This window comes from Bos javanicus, chromosome 3 (assembly GCF_032452875.1).
Source record: "Bos javanicus breed banteng chromosome 3, ARS-OSU_banteng_1.0, whole genome shotgun sequence".
NCBI classification, from domain to species: Eukaryota; Metazoa; Chordata; class Mammalia; order Artiodactyla; family Bovidae; genus Bos; species Bos javanicus.
In genome coordinates, this window is record NC_083870.1 from 52,541,187 (window position 1) to 52,561,057 (window position 19,871).

Here is a 19,871-nt window from a genome sequence, read left to right on the forward strand (position 1 = left end):
TCACTTATTTCATGGAGTTCACCTTTAGCCTTTGTTAATCCATTTTCTGGTTTTAATCACCACTTAGTGTGGCTGTCATTTTAATTTGCAAAACTCTTGACCAATATTCATGCAAATAGACCCCCCAAAAGGAAAAGAACATTTCTTGGGGGCCCCCTCTGGCAGACAGCATTCTGGTGTTGATCCAGAGTCATAAAGACTTTTGAAAACAGTTCACACGTTGGAAAAAGCTCTCAGAGATTGATTTAAAAAATGCCAGCTAGGACGCAACCTCACTCCTCAAAGACTTGAGTTTCTGGAAAAGTGAATTTTAGGGGCCTAGAAATCCTAGAAATAAAACTTAGATTTGATGAGCTTAGGAAAGATAGGTGAAGCAAAGAATTTCTTTGATTTACACACAGAAATAATTGAAAAAGGAGGCTGTGAATAAAGGATGTGGGGGAAGGGTGTTCATGCCTGTGTCGAAAGAACAGAAAGGGACCATATTTTGCTTTTTAAAATTTTTTCTTGGTACAAGGCAGATGGGCTGTTGATTGACACTAAATAAATCCTTGAATAAATGAATCTCTCTAGCACTGGGGAGGGGGTGATGATGGAGGGAGTGGGGGATGGTGGGAAGTGGCTTGTGCATATGGAACAGATAACTTTTTAAGGAAAGGGGAATTAAAAGCAAGACCCTCAGGGCATTTAATAACTGTGGCATCTTATTCTTGCTTTATGTGATTACTGGGATTATCTGCTAAAAGCAAGAGCCCAATCTAGTATTTCTGTTTGACTTGCCCTTTCTTTCCTTTCATTTACAACCTTGAGCCTCTTCCATGATTTTCGTTTGGTTAATGATGGACAAACCTGGAGTGTGAAAAAGTTTTCTGATCTATGGAAGGTTCGACACAACCAATCTTCTCCAAAAAACAGGAACTGCCAGATTCAGCTTTTATAAAATCCCAAATCCCAATCAGAAGCATTTAAAAGCAGATCCATAACAGACTCTGCAGCCAGCTGCAGTGGCCTAAAGCACGGAGCCGCGGAGGCTCAGGAGAGCCGGCCGTGGCAGAACATGGGCTCCAGTCCAGGCCTCAGCAGGAAACACCTAGCTACTCCATCCCAGGTGATCTCTGCAGAACTCAGTGACTCCTGCTTGCGAACCAGGCAAATGCTATGCTTTGTCTCAAACACCACAAATCACCTGAGGGAGAAGCTGTATTTCAAAAGGGAAAGATCTCTTTGGGGGGTTTCTGGAGCCAGAAGGAAAGGGAATTTTAAACCGAAGCCCAGCACAGGGAAAGTTTAAACTCCTAAAACTTCATCTTGGGGATTCCAGACATATGGGATAACCTGAGAAGGCTGAAAAGATCATACATAGTATTCTCAGGAATTGTGATCCCATGGAAAGAGCGAGGACTCTGGAGCCAGTTCCAAAGGGTGTGTTTTAGTTCTGGTCAGTTACTCATGTATAGTTTGACCTGGGACAAAGTATTCAAGTTCTTTAAGTCTCAGGACTTTTACATAACACAAATAACATGTCTCTTGCAAGGTTATGGTACTTTTAATACACTGAAATATCCTTCTTTGCTTATATAGCAGCTCAGTAAATATTATTTTTCTTTTCCTGCTCCCTCTGCCTTCCTCCCACCTACCCAACAAATACTTAGCTGAACCAAAACATATCACTGCTGCTGTGCCTACATGCCTCAGGAATTTATTTCAGAATGTCATAGAGGGATAGTTTGAAGAAACCTGCTAACATCAAGGAATTTCCTTACCAAATAATTTGGCAAAACTTGTAAACTCTGAGGGCAGCTGTTCCAGGTGGGGACCATAATTTGCACCTGATCTAAAGTATTTCACCATCAGAGAACCTGCTTCACAGTCCTGGTCTACGTACCGCTAGAAACAAGAGAAGGCGGGTCCCCACCAAGTCTGTGGTCAGAAGGTGGAAAGCCAGACAAAAGAGAGAAGCTGAGGGGGCAATGGGGACAGTGTGGACCCCAGAGGAGTTGGACAAAAACCCAAGACAGGGGGTGAGCCCACAGGAAGGACATGTGGATTTTAGAGGCAGAGTAAAGTCAAGGGAGGAGTGACTCTAAAGACATCCCCAGGAATTCCGTTGCAGGGACTTGAGAGCAGCAACCTTGTCAGAAGGGTGGTTTGAGGCTATGCTTACATAGGAGTATGTATTAATAAAGTTAACTCACACTTGATACTCACTAAATGGAGGCTGTGCCAGTGGCCCAGCTCAGGCCACAAATCTAAACCTAAGTCACCCTGCATTTACAGGAAACACCAATCACAGTCCTCCAGCTCCACTTTAGCTAGCTTGTCATTATTGCTGCTGTTTAGTTGCTAAGTCGTGTGGGACTCTTGCGACACCATGGACTACAGCCCCCCAGGCTCCTCTATCCATGGGATTTCCCAAGCAAGAATACTGGAGTGGGTTGCCATTTCTTCCTCCAGGGGATCTTACTGACCCAGGAACTGAACCCACATCTGCACTACAAGCAGATTCTTTACTGCTGAGCACCAAGGCTTTCCTTAGCTAGCTTACCTTGCCCTAGAAAATAGACTTGCTAGCCTTGTAAGGAAATCTCTGACCTCCTAGTCAATCATGCCCTGTTTCCTAGTTGCTGCTTCTACCTGTGCTTGCCCAAAATCCCCTGGGAAGATTGTTCCACTGTTTATAAGGCACTATACGCCTGCAGTTCATGGATTGTTTTCCCTTGAATGAAGGGCATCACATTTGTAACTAAGTTGTTTTTGTTTTGTCATTTGGCAGTATAAAAATGGGGCAATAACGTCAATGAGACCCAATAAAGATAATGAAAGAAGGAATGATGGAGTTTAAGGGAAGAGAGTGGCTGAAGCTTCTGCTCCTGAGCCTTCCCTGAAAAGAGGGGCAAAGCACAGTGATTGCTAAGACAGAGACTTGGGAAAATGAGCCAGTCCAGTAGAAGAGAGGTGGGGTAGGGGATGGAGTCTGCAACATAGGGAGAATTTCGGCCTAAGAATCTGTATTTTTTAAAGCTTCCCCAAGGATTCAGTTTGGGAGCTTCTCCATCAGTGGCATCCTGTTTTGCATGAGAGTGAGCCAGCATGCCATCTGCCCGGTCTCCAGGCCTTCTCTCATTGTTATGTAAAGCCCATGTCCGTGCTCACAGGGTTTTCTTATGCAATGACATTAACAAAACATTATAGGCACAATTCCTAAGGACCTAGAAAAATGTTTCAGCTCTGAAAAAAAAACCGACTGTAAAATAGGAAAAGAAAATTGGCAAAATTCAAATGAATAAATGTTTGAAAAGAAAATGAAAGTGTTAGTCACTCAGTTGTGTCCAACTCTTTGCAACCACCTCCCTCCTCCACCCCTCCCATGGACTGTAGCTCGCCAGGCTCCTCTGTCCATGGAATTCTCCAGGCAAGAATACTCGAGTGGGTTGCCATTCCCTTCTCCAGGGATCTTCCCACCTGGGGACCAGGGATTGAACTCTGCTCGCATTGCAGGCAGATTCTTTACCATCTTTAAATGGCTGCAAAATTTAACTTTGTGTCAACTACTTAAATATATCTCAGCTCATATATTGTTGCACATAAACCATTGCCAACTATTTAAACTCTGTTCCTCAGCTGCTGCTTCTATACAATGAGTATGTAATAATGGTACTTTTATCATAGATAGTTTTTAATGCTCACTTGACATTGGTGGAAATAAACATGATGTTCCATGTAAAGCATGATAGAAAAGGCCCCAGGACACTGTATGCCAGTGTAATGTTATAAATGATATTGTTAGTAATAAGGAAGATGACAATGACGAGAAAAGCATACATTTGCCATGTAAAACTTGGCAGAGAATTCTGAAGAATTCTCAATATACTAACCACTTATCATATTGATATTACTTTCTCTAAAATACGTTGGCCTGTCAGTCCAAAGCTTTCTATGAATAGACTCCAGCTGATGAGGACCTGTCACAGTGCTTTCAGATCACAAAGTGGGCCACGAATGTTCACATCCATAAGCTTCTTTATTCCTTATTGCTGCCCCTGAAGGTAGGCAGCGAAGGCAGAGTAATGCAATGGGGAGGACTAGGAGAATCAGGCTGACTTGAGGGCTCCCTCTGTGATTTCTAACAAGTCCTTTCACCTTTGTGGGCTCAGTCTGCTCACAGGTGAATCAGGAGAGAATTCCTGCTTTGTGGAATCCACAGCCCTGTGGAAATCAAAAGGGAGGCTGTGTGTCAGAGTGCTAAACCACAGCGCCCACATACAAGTATCTGGCTTGCCCTTATTTTAGGAGATAAGGAAACGAACATTGACAGAAATGGCCTGACATGTGCACAGTCTTTCAAGTGAGAGAGGCAGGACAGGAAACTGGGTCAGTGTGCCTTCCTCCACACAGCACAGCTTCCTGAACCGCTAACATTCCCAGCAGGCTCTTCACCACAGAGGCAGAGAAAGGAGACTAGGGTCACACAGACCCCTGTGATCAGGGTTTTGTAAAGCCGACTTAGCCAATAGATCACTGCATCCTGGCCCCACAGGTCAGGCCACTACTTCTCTGTGGGAAGCATGGCTTCCTGTATCAGCCACTGAGCCAAGCCAGAGACCTTTGGGGATATTTAACTCTTTGCTACATCTTAATTTACCTCGGGGTTGTGAGGTGCAGTGGAGCCTAACATTCCTGCTGATGCACTTGTAGTCATTATGAATTGGAGAATTCATTTCTGCTTGAATTCAAGATGACAACAGCTACCATTTGCTGAGTGTTTCATATCGGTGCTTCACCCACATTATCTCATTCTGTTCCTACCATGGCCCTTTGAGGATGGAGGTGTCATTATTATCCTCATCCTTCAGGTTTGAGAAAATCTGGGTCCTTACAAGTTAGGTGATGCTTCCAAGGTCATGTAACCATGTTGGCTGTCTGAGAAGCCAGCCCCCTTTACCATCCCAGTGTTTCACAAGAAATGGCCTGCAGACCACATACATCAAAATGTGTCCACTACCTCCCTCGCACCACCCCCCACCCCCTGCCCCACAGTAACCTACTAATCAGATGGTGGTGGGTGGGAACAGTGGCAGCCCAGGAGTTTGCGTTTCAATTAGGTCCACAGTTGATTCCCACGATGTCCACATTTGAGAACCAACCAACCATACCCCCTAACCTTCCAGACACATTTTCGTCAAAGGACAGGCAGGGAAAGGAGCAGTTCAGTTTTCAATTCCAAATGCATCTTTGGCATCATCATGGACAAAAAAAGCCAAGTCTCTTTCCCCTTAAAATTTGCTGAATAACCTACACAACTCTCTTTAGTAAGTCTGAGAAGGACAAGGTTGTTCCTGTTGACTGACAGGGATTTTAGCATGAATATTTAATGGGCAGGGCAGCTGGTATACTTGGCTAATGTAATATTTCAAGCTCTCCTTTCATACTGAAGGGATTTGCTCTCCCTTAATGCATGTCTACATCCTGTCCGAGTCCTTCCAACAGCATTTTCCACACAGATAATACCAGTTCAGGGAGCCTCTTTTTCCCAGCTCTCAATTTAAGATAGCACTTATTCTTATCTTGAGATAAAGTTTTTTTGTATGCTGATGGAATGCCACTCGGCATTGTCTTGGATTTTATCATTTCCTGTCCAAGCCCTCCATGCCCTCTTGGTTACAATCCATTGACAGAATCAGCTTTGCTGATGTCATTCAGAAGAATCATTGACACTTTTCCTTCTATTTCTGTATCTTCCTCCATCCTTTTCTCTTTTTCTCCCTCTCCTTTCTTTCTACCTCTGCTTCTCTATCTCTCCTTCCAGTCTCTGATGTTTCCCAACTTACAAAATATTTGGGTCCAATATTGTACTTGGGGTTTGTTTAAGCCAATTAGAGAGACAATTACACTTAATGGTGAAAGAGGAAATCCATTCCCCCTTAGATCAGGAAGAAGGCGAGTTCTCCTTTTACCACTTAAATAAATAAATAAATGCATTCACATTGGAGAGGAATAGGTAAAACTGTCTTCATTCACAATATGGTATATAGAAAATCTCAAAGAATCTACAACAAACCATCAGAACTAATAAACAGTTTGAGTTAGGCCACAAACCAATTATATTTTTATATATTAACATCAAACAATCCAAAAATTAAATTAAGTAAAAAATTCCATTCACAAATGAATTCATAGTACCAAAAATATATGTAGGAAAATAAATTTGATAAAAGAAGTGGACGACAAACACTAAAAACAACAAAACATAGACAAAACACATTAAAGAAGATCTAAATAAATGGAAAGCCATTCCAAGTCCATGAATAGGAAGACTCAATTTTGTTCAGTTCAGTTCAGTCACTCCGTTGCGTCTAACTCCACGACCTCATTTCCTGCAGCATGCCGGGCTTCCCTGTCCATCACAATTCTCTCACAAATTGATTTATAAATTCAACACTTCTATCAAAATCTCAGCAACCTTTTTGCATATATTGACAAATTGATCCCAAAGTTTATATGGAAATGCAAAGGAACTAGAATAGTCAAAACACATTTTTAAAAAAGACCTAAGGTAGAAGACTTATACCACTCAATATCAAAATGTACTATAAAGTCACAGTGGTTAAGACAGTGTAGTATTGGTGCAAGAATTTCCATGCAGATCAATAGAATGGGATCGAGAGTCCAGAAAAAACCTCACATTTAAAGTGATCCATTTTTTAACAAAGGTGCAAACACAATTCAATAGACAAACTGTAGCCTTTCCAACAAATAAGCACTGGAATTGGATGCAGAAAAGTGAATTTACTTCAAAAAAAGAAAATTATCTGAAAGACCTCAATATAGGATCACAGACCATATAACAGCTAAAATTATAAAAGTTTCAGAAGAAAATATAAGATAAAATCTTTGTGACTTTGAATGAAGCAGATTTCTTAGATACAACACCAAAAGCAAGCTCATTTTAAAAAATACCAATACACTGCACTTCACCCAAATGAAAAACTTTGCAATGTCAAAAAATTTAAAAGTGCTGTCAATCTGCTAAGGTACTTATATCTAGAATATAAAGCAACTCTTGTAACTCAACAATAAAACAAATAGTGAGGGACTTCCCTGGTGGATCAGTGGTTGGGACTGCATGCTTCCCGCACAGGGGGCTCAGGTTCCATCCTTGATTGGGGAACTAAGATCTCACAAGAAAAACCATGAAAATGTGTGGTAAAGCAAAGAAAATGATAATAAAATAAATTAAAAATTAAAAACAAATAATGAAATTAGAAAACAGGCAGGGAATTTCAATGGATACTTTCCCAAAGATATGCAAGTGGTGAATATACACATAAAGCGCTACTCGACATCGTTGGGTGTGTGCATGCTAAGTCGCTTCAGCAGTGTCTGACTCTTCATGACCCTATGGACTATAGCCCACCAGGCTCCTCTGTCCATGTGATTCTCTGTCCATGGAGTGAGTTGCCATTTCTTTCTCCAGGGGATTTTTCTGACCCAGTGATTGAACCCATGTCTCCTGTGCCTCCTGCATTGAAAGGAGAATTCTTTATCACTGAAGCCACCTGGGAAGCCCCACTCAACATCACCAGTCATTAGGAAAATGCAAGTTGAAACTACAATAAGATACCAAAATTACATCTGCTAGAATGACTAAAATAAAAAAGATAATAGCAAATGTTGGTGAGAAAATAGAACAGCTGGAAGCCAATTATACTGCCAATGGGGATGTAAAATGGTGTCATCATTTTGGAAAACTATTTGGCAGTTCTTCAAAATGTCAAATATAGTTATCATATTGACCCAGCAATTCCACTCTTAGATATCTACCCAGGATAAATGAAAATAAATGTCCACACATTTATATAAATGTTTGTAGTAGTATTATTCAAAATAGCCCCAGAAGTAGAAACAACCCAAATCCTCAACTGATGAATGGATAAGCAAAATGTGATATAGATAAATAACAGAATATTATCATCAGTAAGAAAAGAATAAAGCACTGATATATGTTACAACATGGATGAGCGTCTAAAACATTATACTAGGCGAAAGAAGTCAGTCACAAAAGACCACATAGTGTATGACTCATTTATATGAAATGTCCAGAATAGGTGATTCTCTAGAGACAGAAAGTAGATTCCCAATTGCCAGGAGGTAGGCTGAGGGCAAAATGAAGAATGATCACTAATGGGTATAATTTTTTTTCTAACCTGTATCCCCTGAAGTGGAATCATGGAGTCTTAACCACCGGACAGCCAGGGAAGCCCTAATGATGTTTCTTTTGAAGATGATGAAAATGTTTTAAAATAAGAGTATGGTGATATTGCGCAAATATGTAAGCATACTGAAAGCTATTGAAGTATACACTTTAGACAAGTGAACTTATGGTGTGTAAATTATGTCTCAATAACATTTTTTTAAAAACTAATAATAGCAACAATAGCAGACACTGTTAAGAAAATGAAAAGATGAGACAAGTTGGGAGAAAATATTTGCAAATCACATATATGGTAAAGAAGTTCTATCCAGAATATATAGAGAACATATATAACTCAATAATGAAAAGACAAATGACCCAATTATAAAACAGGGAAAAGATTTAAGTGGACATTTCATAAAGGAAAACAGACAAATTGCTAAAAAAAAAGATGCTCAACAGCATTAGTCATTAGGGAAATGCAAATTAAAAGTACAATGAGATACTTAATCTCATTAAGTATTAGGCCATCTATTAGGATGGCTAGTATTAAAACGATTAGACTCAATGTTGGGAAAGATACATAGAAATCAGAACACTCAGTCTTTGCTGATGAGAATGTAAAATGATACAGTCAATTTAGAAACAGTTTGGCAGTTTCTTTAAAAGTTTAACATAAAGTTATCCTAGAGTCCAGTAATTTGCTCCTAAGAATATAAAGAAATGAACACATACATTTACACAAAAGCATCCTTGTGAATCATAGCAGCTTTATCGTAGTACCAAACTGGAAATAATCCAAATATCAGCTGATGAATGATAAACAAATGTAGTAAAATACAAAGTATTTTTTTCTTTCTTAATATAAGAAATATTTATGTGCAATGTTATTTAGGAAAGGTAGGAAAGAAGAAAGAAAAATAAAATGAAGGGTGGGGATGGAAAGATGGAAGGCATAGGAAAGAAGGAAGAAACTACTAAAAAAAACTACTCATATTGTTTGGAGACAATTTTTCATGAGCTGAGGCTGATTGCCTTTGTTTCAGATCATCTCTTAAAGGATGACTGTTTAGCAAACAACTGAAAGATTGAGGTAGCGCCTTACCTTGGAGCAGAAGAATTATTTGCTTGATGTCCAGTTTAATAAACATAATGTCTCAAATAATGCCATTTGCAATGACATGGATGGACCTAGAGACTGTCATACAGAGTGAAGTGAGTCAGAAAGAAAAAGACAAATATCATATAATATCACTTACATACGGAATCTAGAAAAATGGTACAGATGAACTTATTTTAAAAACAGAAATAGAGTCACAGATGTAGAGAACAAACATGTATATCAAGGAGTGAAGAGGAGGTGGGATGAACTGTGAGACTGGGACTGACATATACACACTATTATATATAAAATAGACAGTTAATGAGAACCTATTATACTGCACAGGGAACTCTACTCAATGCTCTGTGGTGACCTAAATGGGGAGGAAATCTAAAAAAGAGTGGATATGTGTATAACTGATTCACTTTGTTGTACAGCAGACCCCAACAGAACATGGTAAAGCAACTATACTCCAATAAAAGTTTAAAAAAGGAACATGTCTCCAGGACAAAAGTTGAGTAGGTTCACTTACAGCTCATTACAAAAAACTAGGGTTTCCTAAGCTCAGGATTCCTCAATTTTAACATAAACCCTGTGCCTGTGCAGCACACACTTAGGCCCACTTGCATCACCCCTGTGGGACTGGAGGGGCACAGGGAATTGGCACAAACCTGAAGCTCCTGCTGCCTTCATTCTGTGAGTAATGAAGTCCTTTCTCCCTGACCCAGGAGGCACATGTCTTCAGTTAGTAGCCATGAAACTGTGGTGCATTAACTTTTTAGCTCACAATCAGGGTAAATTATCAGACTTTCCATAGCTATTGACATACAAACTACAACATGGATGAATTTCAAAAATATTGTGATAAGCAAAAAAATAATTGAAAGTGTTAATCACTCAGTCATGTCTGACTCTTTGTGACTCCATGGACTATAGCCCCCCAGGTTCCTCTGTCCATGGAATTCTCCAGGCAAGAATACTGGAGTGGGTAGCCATTCCCTTCTCCGGGGGGTTTTACCAACTCAGGGATCAAACACAGGTCTCCTGCATCGCAGGCAGATTCTTTATTATCTTAGCCATCAGGGAAGCCCAAGAAGCCAGATGCAAAAGACTACCATTTGGTTCCTTCCATTACATGAAATAGCCAGAGAAGCTAAATTCATAGAGAAAGAAATAAAATCAAGGGTTCCCTTGGGCTGAGAGTGAGAGAAAGACTGATCAAAATGAACATGAAGAAACTTTGGGGAAATGATAGAAATATTCTAAAAGTGGTTTGTAGTAATAGCAATGAAGTGTTAGTGTTAGTTGCTCAATTATGTCCAACTCTGCGACCCCATGGACTGTTAGCCCTCCAGGCTCCTCTGTCCAAGGAATTCTTTAGGCAAGAATACTGGAGTGGGTGGTCATACCCTTCTCCAGGGGATCTTCCCAACTCAGGGATCAAACCTGGGTCTCCTGCATTGCAGGCAGATTCTTTACCATCTGAGCCACCAGAGAAGGAATAGCTATACAAGACTACTAAAAAGCATTAAACTGTGTGCTTACAGTGGTTGAATATTTTTGGTAGTCAAATTATACCTCAATTAAACTGTTTAAAAAATACAAGAAGATACTATTTCACCCTCACTAAAATGGCTAAAATTTAAAAGACTAGAAGGACCACCCTAGTGATCCAGTGGTTAAAACCCAGCACTTCTAGTGCAGGGGACAGAGGTTCGATCCCCCTATGAACTCCTATGAACCCTATGCTGAGTGGCCAAGAAAAAAAAAAAGCTTATTCAATAATAAAACTGTTAAAAAAAATTAAAAAATAAATTTAAAAGATAAAGACTGGCAACAGCATGTGTCTGCAAGAATGTAAAACAATGGGAACACACATGCATTACCGGCAGGAGTATAAAATGGTGCAACCATTTTGAAAAACCTTGCACCAGTTTCTTGAAAAGTTAACATACACCAACCCTATGAGCCAGTAATTCTGCTTCCTGGATATCTACCCATGAGAAATTAAAATATCCAGCGTGCTCAGTCATGTCTGACTCTGTGACCCCCATAGACTGTAACCTGCCTGACTCCTCTGTCCATGGGATTTTTCCATGCAAGAATGCTAGAGTGGGTTGCCATTTCCCCTCCAGGGGATCTTCCTGACCTAGTGATCGAACTCGAGTCTCCTGCATCTTCTGCACTGGCAAGCAGGTTCTTTACCACTGAGCTACCTGGGAAGCTCTGATCATCAAAGATATGAACTTGAATGTCTATGGCAACTTCATTCATAATTAGTCTAAATTGGAAACCTACCCAAATATTCATCAACAGGTAAAGGGATGAGGGGCTTCCCTCAAAGCTATTCGGTAAAGAATCTGCCTGCAATGCAGGAGACCCAGGTTTGATTTCTGGGTTAGGAAGATCCTCTGGAGAAGGAAATGGCAATCCACTTCAGTATTCTTGCCTGGAAAATCCCATGGACAGAGGAGTCTGGCGGGCTACAGTTCCTAGGGTTGCAAAGAGTTGGACACGACTGAGCGACAAACACTAGACTAGACTCAGTTCAGTTCAGTTCAGTTCAGTCGCTCAGTTGTGTCTGACTCTTTGTGACCCCATGAACCACAGCATGCCAGGCCTTCCTGTCCATCACCAACTCCTGGAGTTTACCCAAACTCATGCCCATCGAGTTGGTGATGCCATTTAACCATCTCATCCTCTGTTGTCCCCTTCTCCTCCTGCCCTCAATCTTCCCAGCATGAGGGTCTTTTCCAGTGAGTCAGCTCTTTGCATGAGGTGTCCAAAGTACTGGAGTTTCAGCTTCAGCATCAGTCCTTCCAATGAACACTCAGGACTGATCGCCTTTAGGATGGACTGGTTGGATCTCCTTGTAGTCCAAGGGACTTCAAGAGTCTTCTCCAACACCACAGTTCAAAAGCATCAATTCTTTGGCACTCAGCTTTCTTCACAGTCCAACTCTCACATCCATACATGACCACTGAAAAAACCATAGCCTTCACTAGATGGACCTTTCTTGACAAAGTAATGTCTCTGCTTTTAATATGCTGTCTGCTGCTGCTGCTAACTATGCTGTCTAGGTTGGTCATAACTTTCTTTCTGAGGAGTCAGTGTCTTTTAATTTCATGGCTGCAATCACCATCTGCAGGGATTTTGGACCCCAAAAGAATAAAGTCTGACACTGTCTCCACTGTTGCCCCATCTATTTCCCATGAAGTGATGGGACCGGATGCCACGATCTTAGTTTTCCAAATGTTGAGCTTTAAGCCAACTTTTTCACTCTCCTCTTTCACTTTCATCAAGAGGCTCTTTAGTTCTTCTTCACTTTCTGCTATAAGGGTTGTGTAATCTGCATATCTGAGGTTATTGATATTTCTCCCAGCAATCTTGATTCCAGCTTGTGCTTCTTCCAGCCCAGCGTTTCTCATGATGTACTCTGCATATAAGTTAAATAAGCAGGGTGACATTATACAACCTTGACATACTCCTTTTCTTATTTGGAGCCAGTCTGTTGTTCCATGTCCAGTTCTAACTGTTGCTTCCTGACCTGCATACAGGTTTCTCAAGAGGCAGGTCAGGTGGTCTGGTATTCCCATCTCTTCCAGACTAGAGTAGACTAACGCTAATAAAACCACCACACACTACAAAGCCTTTTCTATTCTCCGAGCCCTTTTTGCCATTACATAATTAAATTTGGAAAACAAACAAAAAACAGCAATGTATTAGGTGGTATAACAGAGGCAGTTACAGGGTGGGACAATTGGAAAGGAGCACCTTGAGAGTCTGTTGAACTTCGAGGAGATCAAAGCAGTTAGTCCTGAAGGAAACCAGTCCTGAATATTTGTTGGCAGGACTGATGCTGAAACTGAAACTACAATATTTTGGCCACCTTATGCAAAGAATTGACTTATTGGAAAAGACCCTGATGCTGGGAAAAGTTGAAGGCAGGAGGAGAAGGGAATGAGAGAGGATGAGGTGGTTGGATGGCATCACCGACTTGATACACATGAGTTTGAGCAAGCTCCAGGAGTTGGTGATAGAAAGGGAACCCTGGCATGCTGCAGTCCATGGAGTCCAAAAGAGCCAGACATGACTGAGCGACTGAACTGAACTGAACCACCCAGTTAGACAAACTTCAAAGTCTGAGGGTGCAGTCCCCAAGACTGGCCTCGAAAATCGCAAGTTTCTTAAATCACCCTCAGGTTCTAGAATTCATTAGAATGACTCAGAACTCACAGAAAGCTATTACTCTCATAGTTAGAGTTTAATTACAGGGAAAGGATATAGATAAAATCAACCAAAAGAAGAGAAACATAGGTCTGAGTCTGACAGGATTTCAAATGTAAAGTTTTCACTGCCCACTCTCCATGTTGTCAAGATACTTTAATGTGCAATGCCTGTGGAGTACTGCCAACCAGAGAAGCTCATCTGAGTTTCAGGGTCCAAAGTTTTCACTGGAGCTTCACTACATAGGCATGCTTGACTGACTGATGGATCACCATGTGGGTGAACTCAGTCTCAGTGATACTGCATGATCTGAACCCCTCACCCTACGTCACATGGTTGTGACGAAGTCACATGCTTCTCCTGTGACCAGACCTTACCCTAAGGTTGTTAGATATGGCCAACCTTACCTAAAGCCTAGTGTGGCCAGCTCCTGCCCGACACAAACACACCCCTGTGACAGAGTGTCCCCCAGAAGCCGAGGGCAAAGGCTAGACTTTCTCTTTGCATAAAACCAAATTCTTAGTACACAGGACCTAACCCAGATGTAGGAGTCAGCTAGGGTTTATGGTTAGGACTGAGATAAGTTGAAGTGTTATTGAAGTCTATGAAAAATCTGGCAAAATCCGTACTGGATTATATGTGTATATATATACACACATATATACATATATATAAGTCATATCTTTACATATTTAAATATTAATGGCAATAATTTTTACCCCTAGACTTTTGTGTTATCCGGGCCACCTGTTTCTTCTTTTTCCTGTTACCCCCTTATGAATATTTCATGCTTTCCTAAAATTAGAAGGTTTTTAAGGGTTTGAAAGAAAAACTTGAACTGAAGGTTAAACACATACATTTCACTTTGAAGAAAGTAAAATAATGGCCAAAATCAGGTTCAGAAGTGTCTCTTTTTTTAGTAATCTATGCTCTAGTCTATATTGCTGTAGCTAATTGAGAATTGTCCAAGATGGGTTTTTGGAAATGTTTAATTTTACCTGATTTTTGTAAGATAGTCATTTAGCAAAAGAAGTTTTCAAATAATTTCTCATTTCAGCAGTAATAGGTAAGAAAAGAAGATCAAATCCCTGAACTATTTACTTAGATGAACAGAAATACCCTTTTTTGAAATAATGGATATGCAAGATTTAGTCATTAAAGGGTTAGGGTAAAATGAAAATCCTCTCAGTAATAGTCAAAATATGAGAAAATCTTTCAGGGAAATTAAACACTTGATCAAAAAGAGGAAAGGGTTATTGGTGAGAGCTGAGATTAAACATCAGAGTTTTCTGAGAAAAGACCTCAATTATAAGAAGCAGACAGTTAATAATATCCTCTCAGGGATCTGCTTTTCCTTAAGACATAGCTTTGGGGAGATACAATAGTTTGCTTTTCTTTTTGTTAAAATAGAAAAAGTGCCTCACCTTTGAAAATTGTGAAGAAAACTTTAAAATTTTGAAAAAAAATCAGAACCAAGAAGGAAAGAATTTAGAAGTATGCTTCCAGTGTAATCAAAGAGAAAGTACCACCCCAAATTAGGATCTGTGTGTGCATGCATGTTCAGTCCTGTCCAACTCTTTGCAACCCCATGGACTGTAGCCTACCAGGCTCCTCTGTCTATGGAATTTTCCGGGCAAGAATACTGAAGTGGGTTGCTATGCCCTCCTCCAGGAGAATCTTCCCAACCCAGGAATCAAACCCATGTCTACTGCATTGACAGGCTGATTCTTTACCACTGCGCCACCTGGGAAGCCCAAATTAGGGTCTAAGACGTTTTAAAGTATACTTCCATTAAATATTGTTTTGTAAACTGAAATATAGAGACAAATCAGAAGCAAGATAATAGAGATTCATACTTTTTGCATGAAACTAGCTAAGCACTTTTATGATTTGAGCACTCTGGCTCATAAGAAGACATGAATTCCTAAAATGAGTCAGTTATTTGAAGCCCTAACTCATCACGTGGCTCTAAAGAAAAAGAACCACTTTCTCATGCTGCATTTCTCTATTGGGAAGAGTGAGAATACTTCACAGTCAAAATGTTACCATCATTATCATTACCCATCATCATCATCAACACAACTACCACACACTAAGTACCAACGATGTGCAGGTGGTGTCCCATATGCTTTTCCATAGTTACTTAATTCTCATAAAGGCACTAAAGGTCAAAGTATTATTATCCCCACTTTTGAGAAAAATCAGGCACTCAGAGAATTACAGAGTCAGTAAGCAGCAGAGTTAAATTAAAACCTAGTTCTGTGGGCCTTTACACGTCTCCACTCTTCATTCCTACTGCTGCAGCTCAATGATTTAGTGGTTCCTGGGAGCAATGGTATCTGTACTGCAGCCAGTGTTTAGGATTGGTACTTACCACACTTGTATTCAGGATTAATTCAATGCCAGGAAGGGATCAGCCATGACTGTGGGCCTAAGGTTGACAGAAGATGAGCCCCACAACTCAATGGGGAATGTGTGAGGCAGATCATCTTAATGTGGTTATGAAAATAATTCTGCTGCAGTTTGGGTCCCAGCAGCAGGTTGACCAATTCCTGAACTGGGCTGAATGAACCATTAGGTCCTGAGCCAAATCTCTCTCACACTCTACCCCAACAGCACAGGTCAATAAGAGCTATTTGATACCTCAAAAAATTCAAAGTTCTTTCTATTATTATAAGTCCAGCATGCCTTCTCTTCTAGTATACTCTCAGGTAAGTATACAAAAAGTATTTCATTGATGTATTTAGTCAGAAGGCTTTGGTGGCAGGAGACAAAAATCTCGATTTTTGCCTAAGAAAACATAATCTATTGACTCACATGGCTAAATTGTAAGAAGCGCGAGGGCAGGATAGAGCTGGCCTGAGGAAAGACTGGATCCAAGGCTCCAGCACCATCAGAGTTGCCTCCCTGTCTCTTCACCATCAGAGTCCTCTCTTCAGTTCTTCAAGGGAGGCACTGGTGGCTGCAGGCTCACACTCTCAGAGGGCCGCAGGCAGAACCGAGAAAGTGTGTGAATCTCTATAGCTTCACTTTGGAAAATCCTAAGAAAGAGTTGTGATGTTTCAGTTTGGGTCATGTGCCAATCTCATGAGCCAATCTCTGGGGCCAGGGATGAAATCACATAAAAATAAGGTCATTGAGACCAGGGGTTAGAGAGCAGCAAAAACGGGAGTCTCCCCCAGAGAAGAGGAGGACACCCATGTTGACATCAGAATTACCAGCAGAGTCTCTAGTCCTGAAGAAGGTCATGGCAACCCACTCCAGTATTCTTGCCGGAAAAGTCCCATGGACCGAGGCGCCTGGCGGGCTACAGTCCATGGGGTCGCAAAGAGTTGGACACCACTGAGCGACTAATACTTGTCTATCCAAGGATCATATTTGAAGCAGGGGCTAGGCACTGAAGTTGGCCTGAAGGTGAAACATTACATGACTCAAAGTCATCCTTGAAAAATTTCTAAAATGGGTACATTGGGGAAGAGGAAGAGGAATAACTAATGAGGCGGGGATCAAAAGACTAAGTGGCAGCCGGGAGCCCCGTGAACAGAGCGAGTGTAGGAAAGCAGCGAATTGGAGGGAGCAGCAGAGACTGACCGGTAGCCAGGCTGATAAGGTTGACAGACGGATGCACCTCTGGATGGACAACCTGAGAAGGCGCCGGAGAATGTCGCGCTGGTTCTTTCCGCTTTTCCCTTTCGAAGTCAGGATTTTGCCTTTTCCGTGGAGCCCAAGAGAAACTGCTGGCACTTTAGCATAAGCTAAGATTTCCCACTAGGGAAGGAAGATCAACTCAGTTCTGAGAAGGGAGGAAGCAAGCACCCCATCACCATGACGCCTTCATTCTCTCCCATACGAGTCTTTGGCGCCAAACCCAGCCCTTGCCTAACCACCTCTTCTCCTTTCTAGCATGGTGGCCATTTTGACAGTTTGACAGAATAGACTGGCATCTCCCAACTGCCGGCTCCCCATCTGGAACACTGCCGTGTTCTGCGTTGCACCATGATCCTGGAAGTGCAAACGGCAGTCGTTTTTGCAGTGATTGTAGTCCTCCCTGCTTGTCAATGTCATACTCGTATTTTTTCCTGGGAAAACGCCGGTAGGAGACCAGCCACCGGAGCTGATGTAGTATCTTGCTTTGATTTCACCCGGAAAACCTCCAGAAGGAAAAAAAAAAAAAACTAGAGAAAAAAATAAATATTCTTAAGGGGGTGGGGGGAATGGGGGCATGGAAGAGACACATTTAATGAGCTTCAACGTGTTCTCGCTGTGATATGTATGACATCACTATATTTTTTCTGAAAATCTTGTTACCTCTTGTCTTTTAAGTATGTCTATGAATGTAGTTGCTTATTGCTTGAATAAAATTGTTGATAAAGGAAAAAAGCTATCAGTCAAATGGGTATATAGTTATAATTCTTAGTCACAATAAGTATTAAAAAACACTGAGTTTGATTAGAGAACAAACTAAGTGTCTATAACTGATGTTTGGGCATTCAAAGGAGCTTGCTTTTAAGACAGTCATCACATCCCTTCCCAAGAATGGGAGATGCAGAGAAAATTCTAAATGTGTCCTTCGTAACCACAAGGTACACTCTATTTTTTTTTAAATAGGAATCTTCTTTCACTTTCATGCATATCAATAAAATCATTTGTTGTGACAAAAGAGATAGGTCAAAGTACATAGCACAGAGTCTGATCGTAGAATGTGCTCAATAAATGTTTGCTGGATTGAAATCCAAATCTTCCTTGAAAGTAGAAAATGTTTTTCATTTGGAGTGGCATTTCATGTTGAGGCCCCTCTAGACAGCAATCATTTTCTGTTGTCTTGGGTTTGGTCACCTGAAGGTCAGTGGAATCACATGTGACAGAAGTTTCTCACAGCATGGGTTTTGTGACAGGAGTGGCAGTGTGAGGGGTATGAAATGACCTAGGATGGCTTGTGAAGCCTGAGTTTCTGCCAAAATTAGCCACGAAGCTCTAGGCTTCAGTTTCCTCACTGGCAAAATCAGGATGCTAATATGTCCCCACTGATAGGGCTGTTGGGGAGGAATTACATTAGACAGCATATAGCTAACAAGCTAGCTTGTCTTAAGCTCTAAAATAATGGGATTTCTTTCCTTTCTGGAAAAGGATTACATTGTGCCAAACCTCAGAACACCAATACTCAGAGAGTCTGGAATGCCCACTGACACATCTGGCATGAAATGATTAAAGCAGCAGCTTTTGACTCAAGAGCAGAAAGATGGCATGCAGTTTTTCATTGCCTTTTCCTTAGGCAGGCAGAGCTATCTTCTCAGTTTCTAACAAGTTGCCAAATTATAAATATATTGAATTGTGCCTAGTGAGAGAAAAATTATTTTTTGACTTGGATTTATGTGCGTGCATGTGATGCAATGTTGGTGGAGACAGCTATTGAGTTAGAGAAGCACGTGTTTATTTTGTTTTAAATTAATTTATTTATTTTCGTCTGTGCTGGGTCTTCACAGCTCCAGGCGGGCTTTCTCTAGTTGTGGGAGTGGGGCTACTCTTTGTTGTGGGGCACGGGCTTCTCACTGCAGTGCCTTCTCTTGTTTCGGAGCACAGGCTCTAGGGTGCAGGCTTCAGAAGCTGCAGCACATAGGCTCTATAGGGTGGGTTTAGTAGTTGGGGCACATGGGCTTAGCTGCTCCGTGGCATGTGGAATCTTTCTGGACCAGAGATCGAAGCCGTGTCCCCTGCATTAGCAGGTGGATTATTATCCACTGTACCCCTTGGGAAGTTCCAGCATGTGCTTTTAAAAAGCATCTTGGACACATTGCTGACTGCTACATATATTCATTTGTTCATTCATTTACACTTTATAACTTGTTCTACAAATAATTTTTTTTAATGTTTTACAGCTTAAAGTTGAATTTCTTCCTTTCCCAACACTGGTATTAACCTCTTTAACCTTTCCTAATTGATTGCTCCAAATTAGTAAACTTTTCATTATAAAGTAGCTTGTATATATATGTGTAATACATATTATGATTATACCATTTGATACCATTAATACCCTTCTGGCCCACAGAAACCCAGATGTGGCATAAATTTTCATAGCACATGGCCCCCAGAAAATACCTGGCCTGAAGATGTAAGCCAACATGGGATTAATTTGAAGTAATTCAATCTCTTAGAAACATTGTCTTATATAATTGCCTTAACATTATAGTACTGATTGGTTAATTTGGATAGAAATGATTTTTTTTGATAAGTGTAAATTAGAATCCTGTGCTGATTTTGCAAAAGAGATAAGGTTATTCATTTCATTTTAATGACCTTTCAGGACTCTAGTTCAATTGTCAGTGAAATATAAGACTGCCCAGTAAATTGACA

General features: G+C 40.8%; 1 long non-coding RNA gene across 1 annotated transcript in view; it reads right to left on the reverse strand.

Annotated features, from left to right (window-relative positions):
- The window catches only part of LOC133244296 (uncharacterized), a 35,366-nt gene extending 17,893 nt beyond the window's left edge, over window positions 1–17,473 (reverse strand). Inside the window, exons 1-2 of the long non-coding RNA XR_009735358.1 lie at window positions 17,149–17,473; window positions 16,338–16,561 (exon numbers count right to left, since the gene is read on the reverse strand). This is a non-coding gene — a long non-coding RNA (uncharacterized LOC133244296). The remainder of the gene's footprint in view (window positions 1–16,337; window positions 16,562–17,148) is intronic.
- Window positions 17,474–19,871: the final 2,398 nt, after the last annotated feature.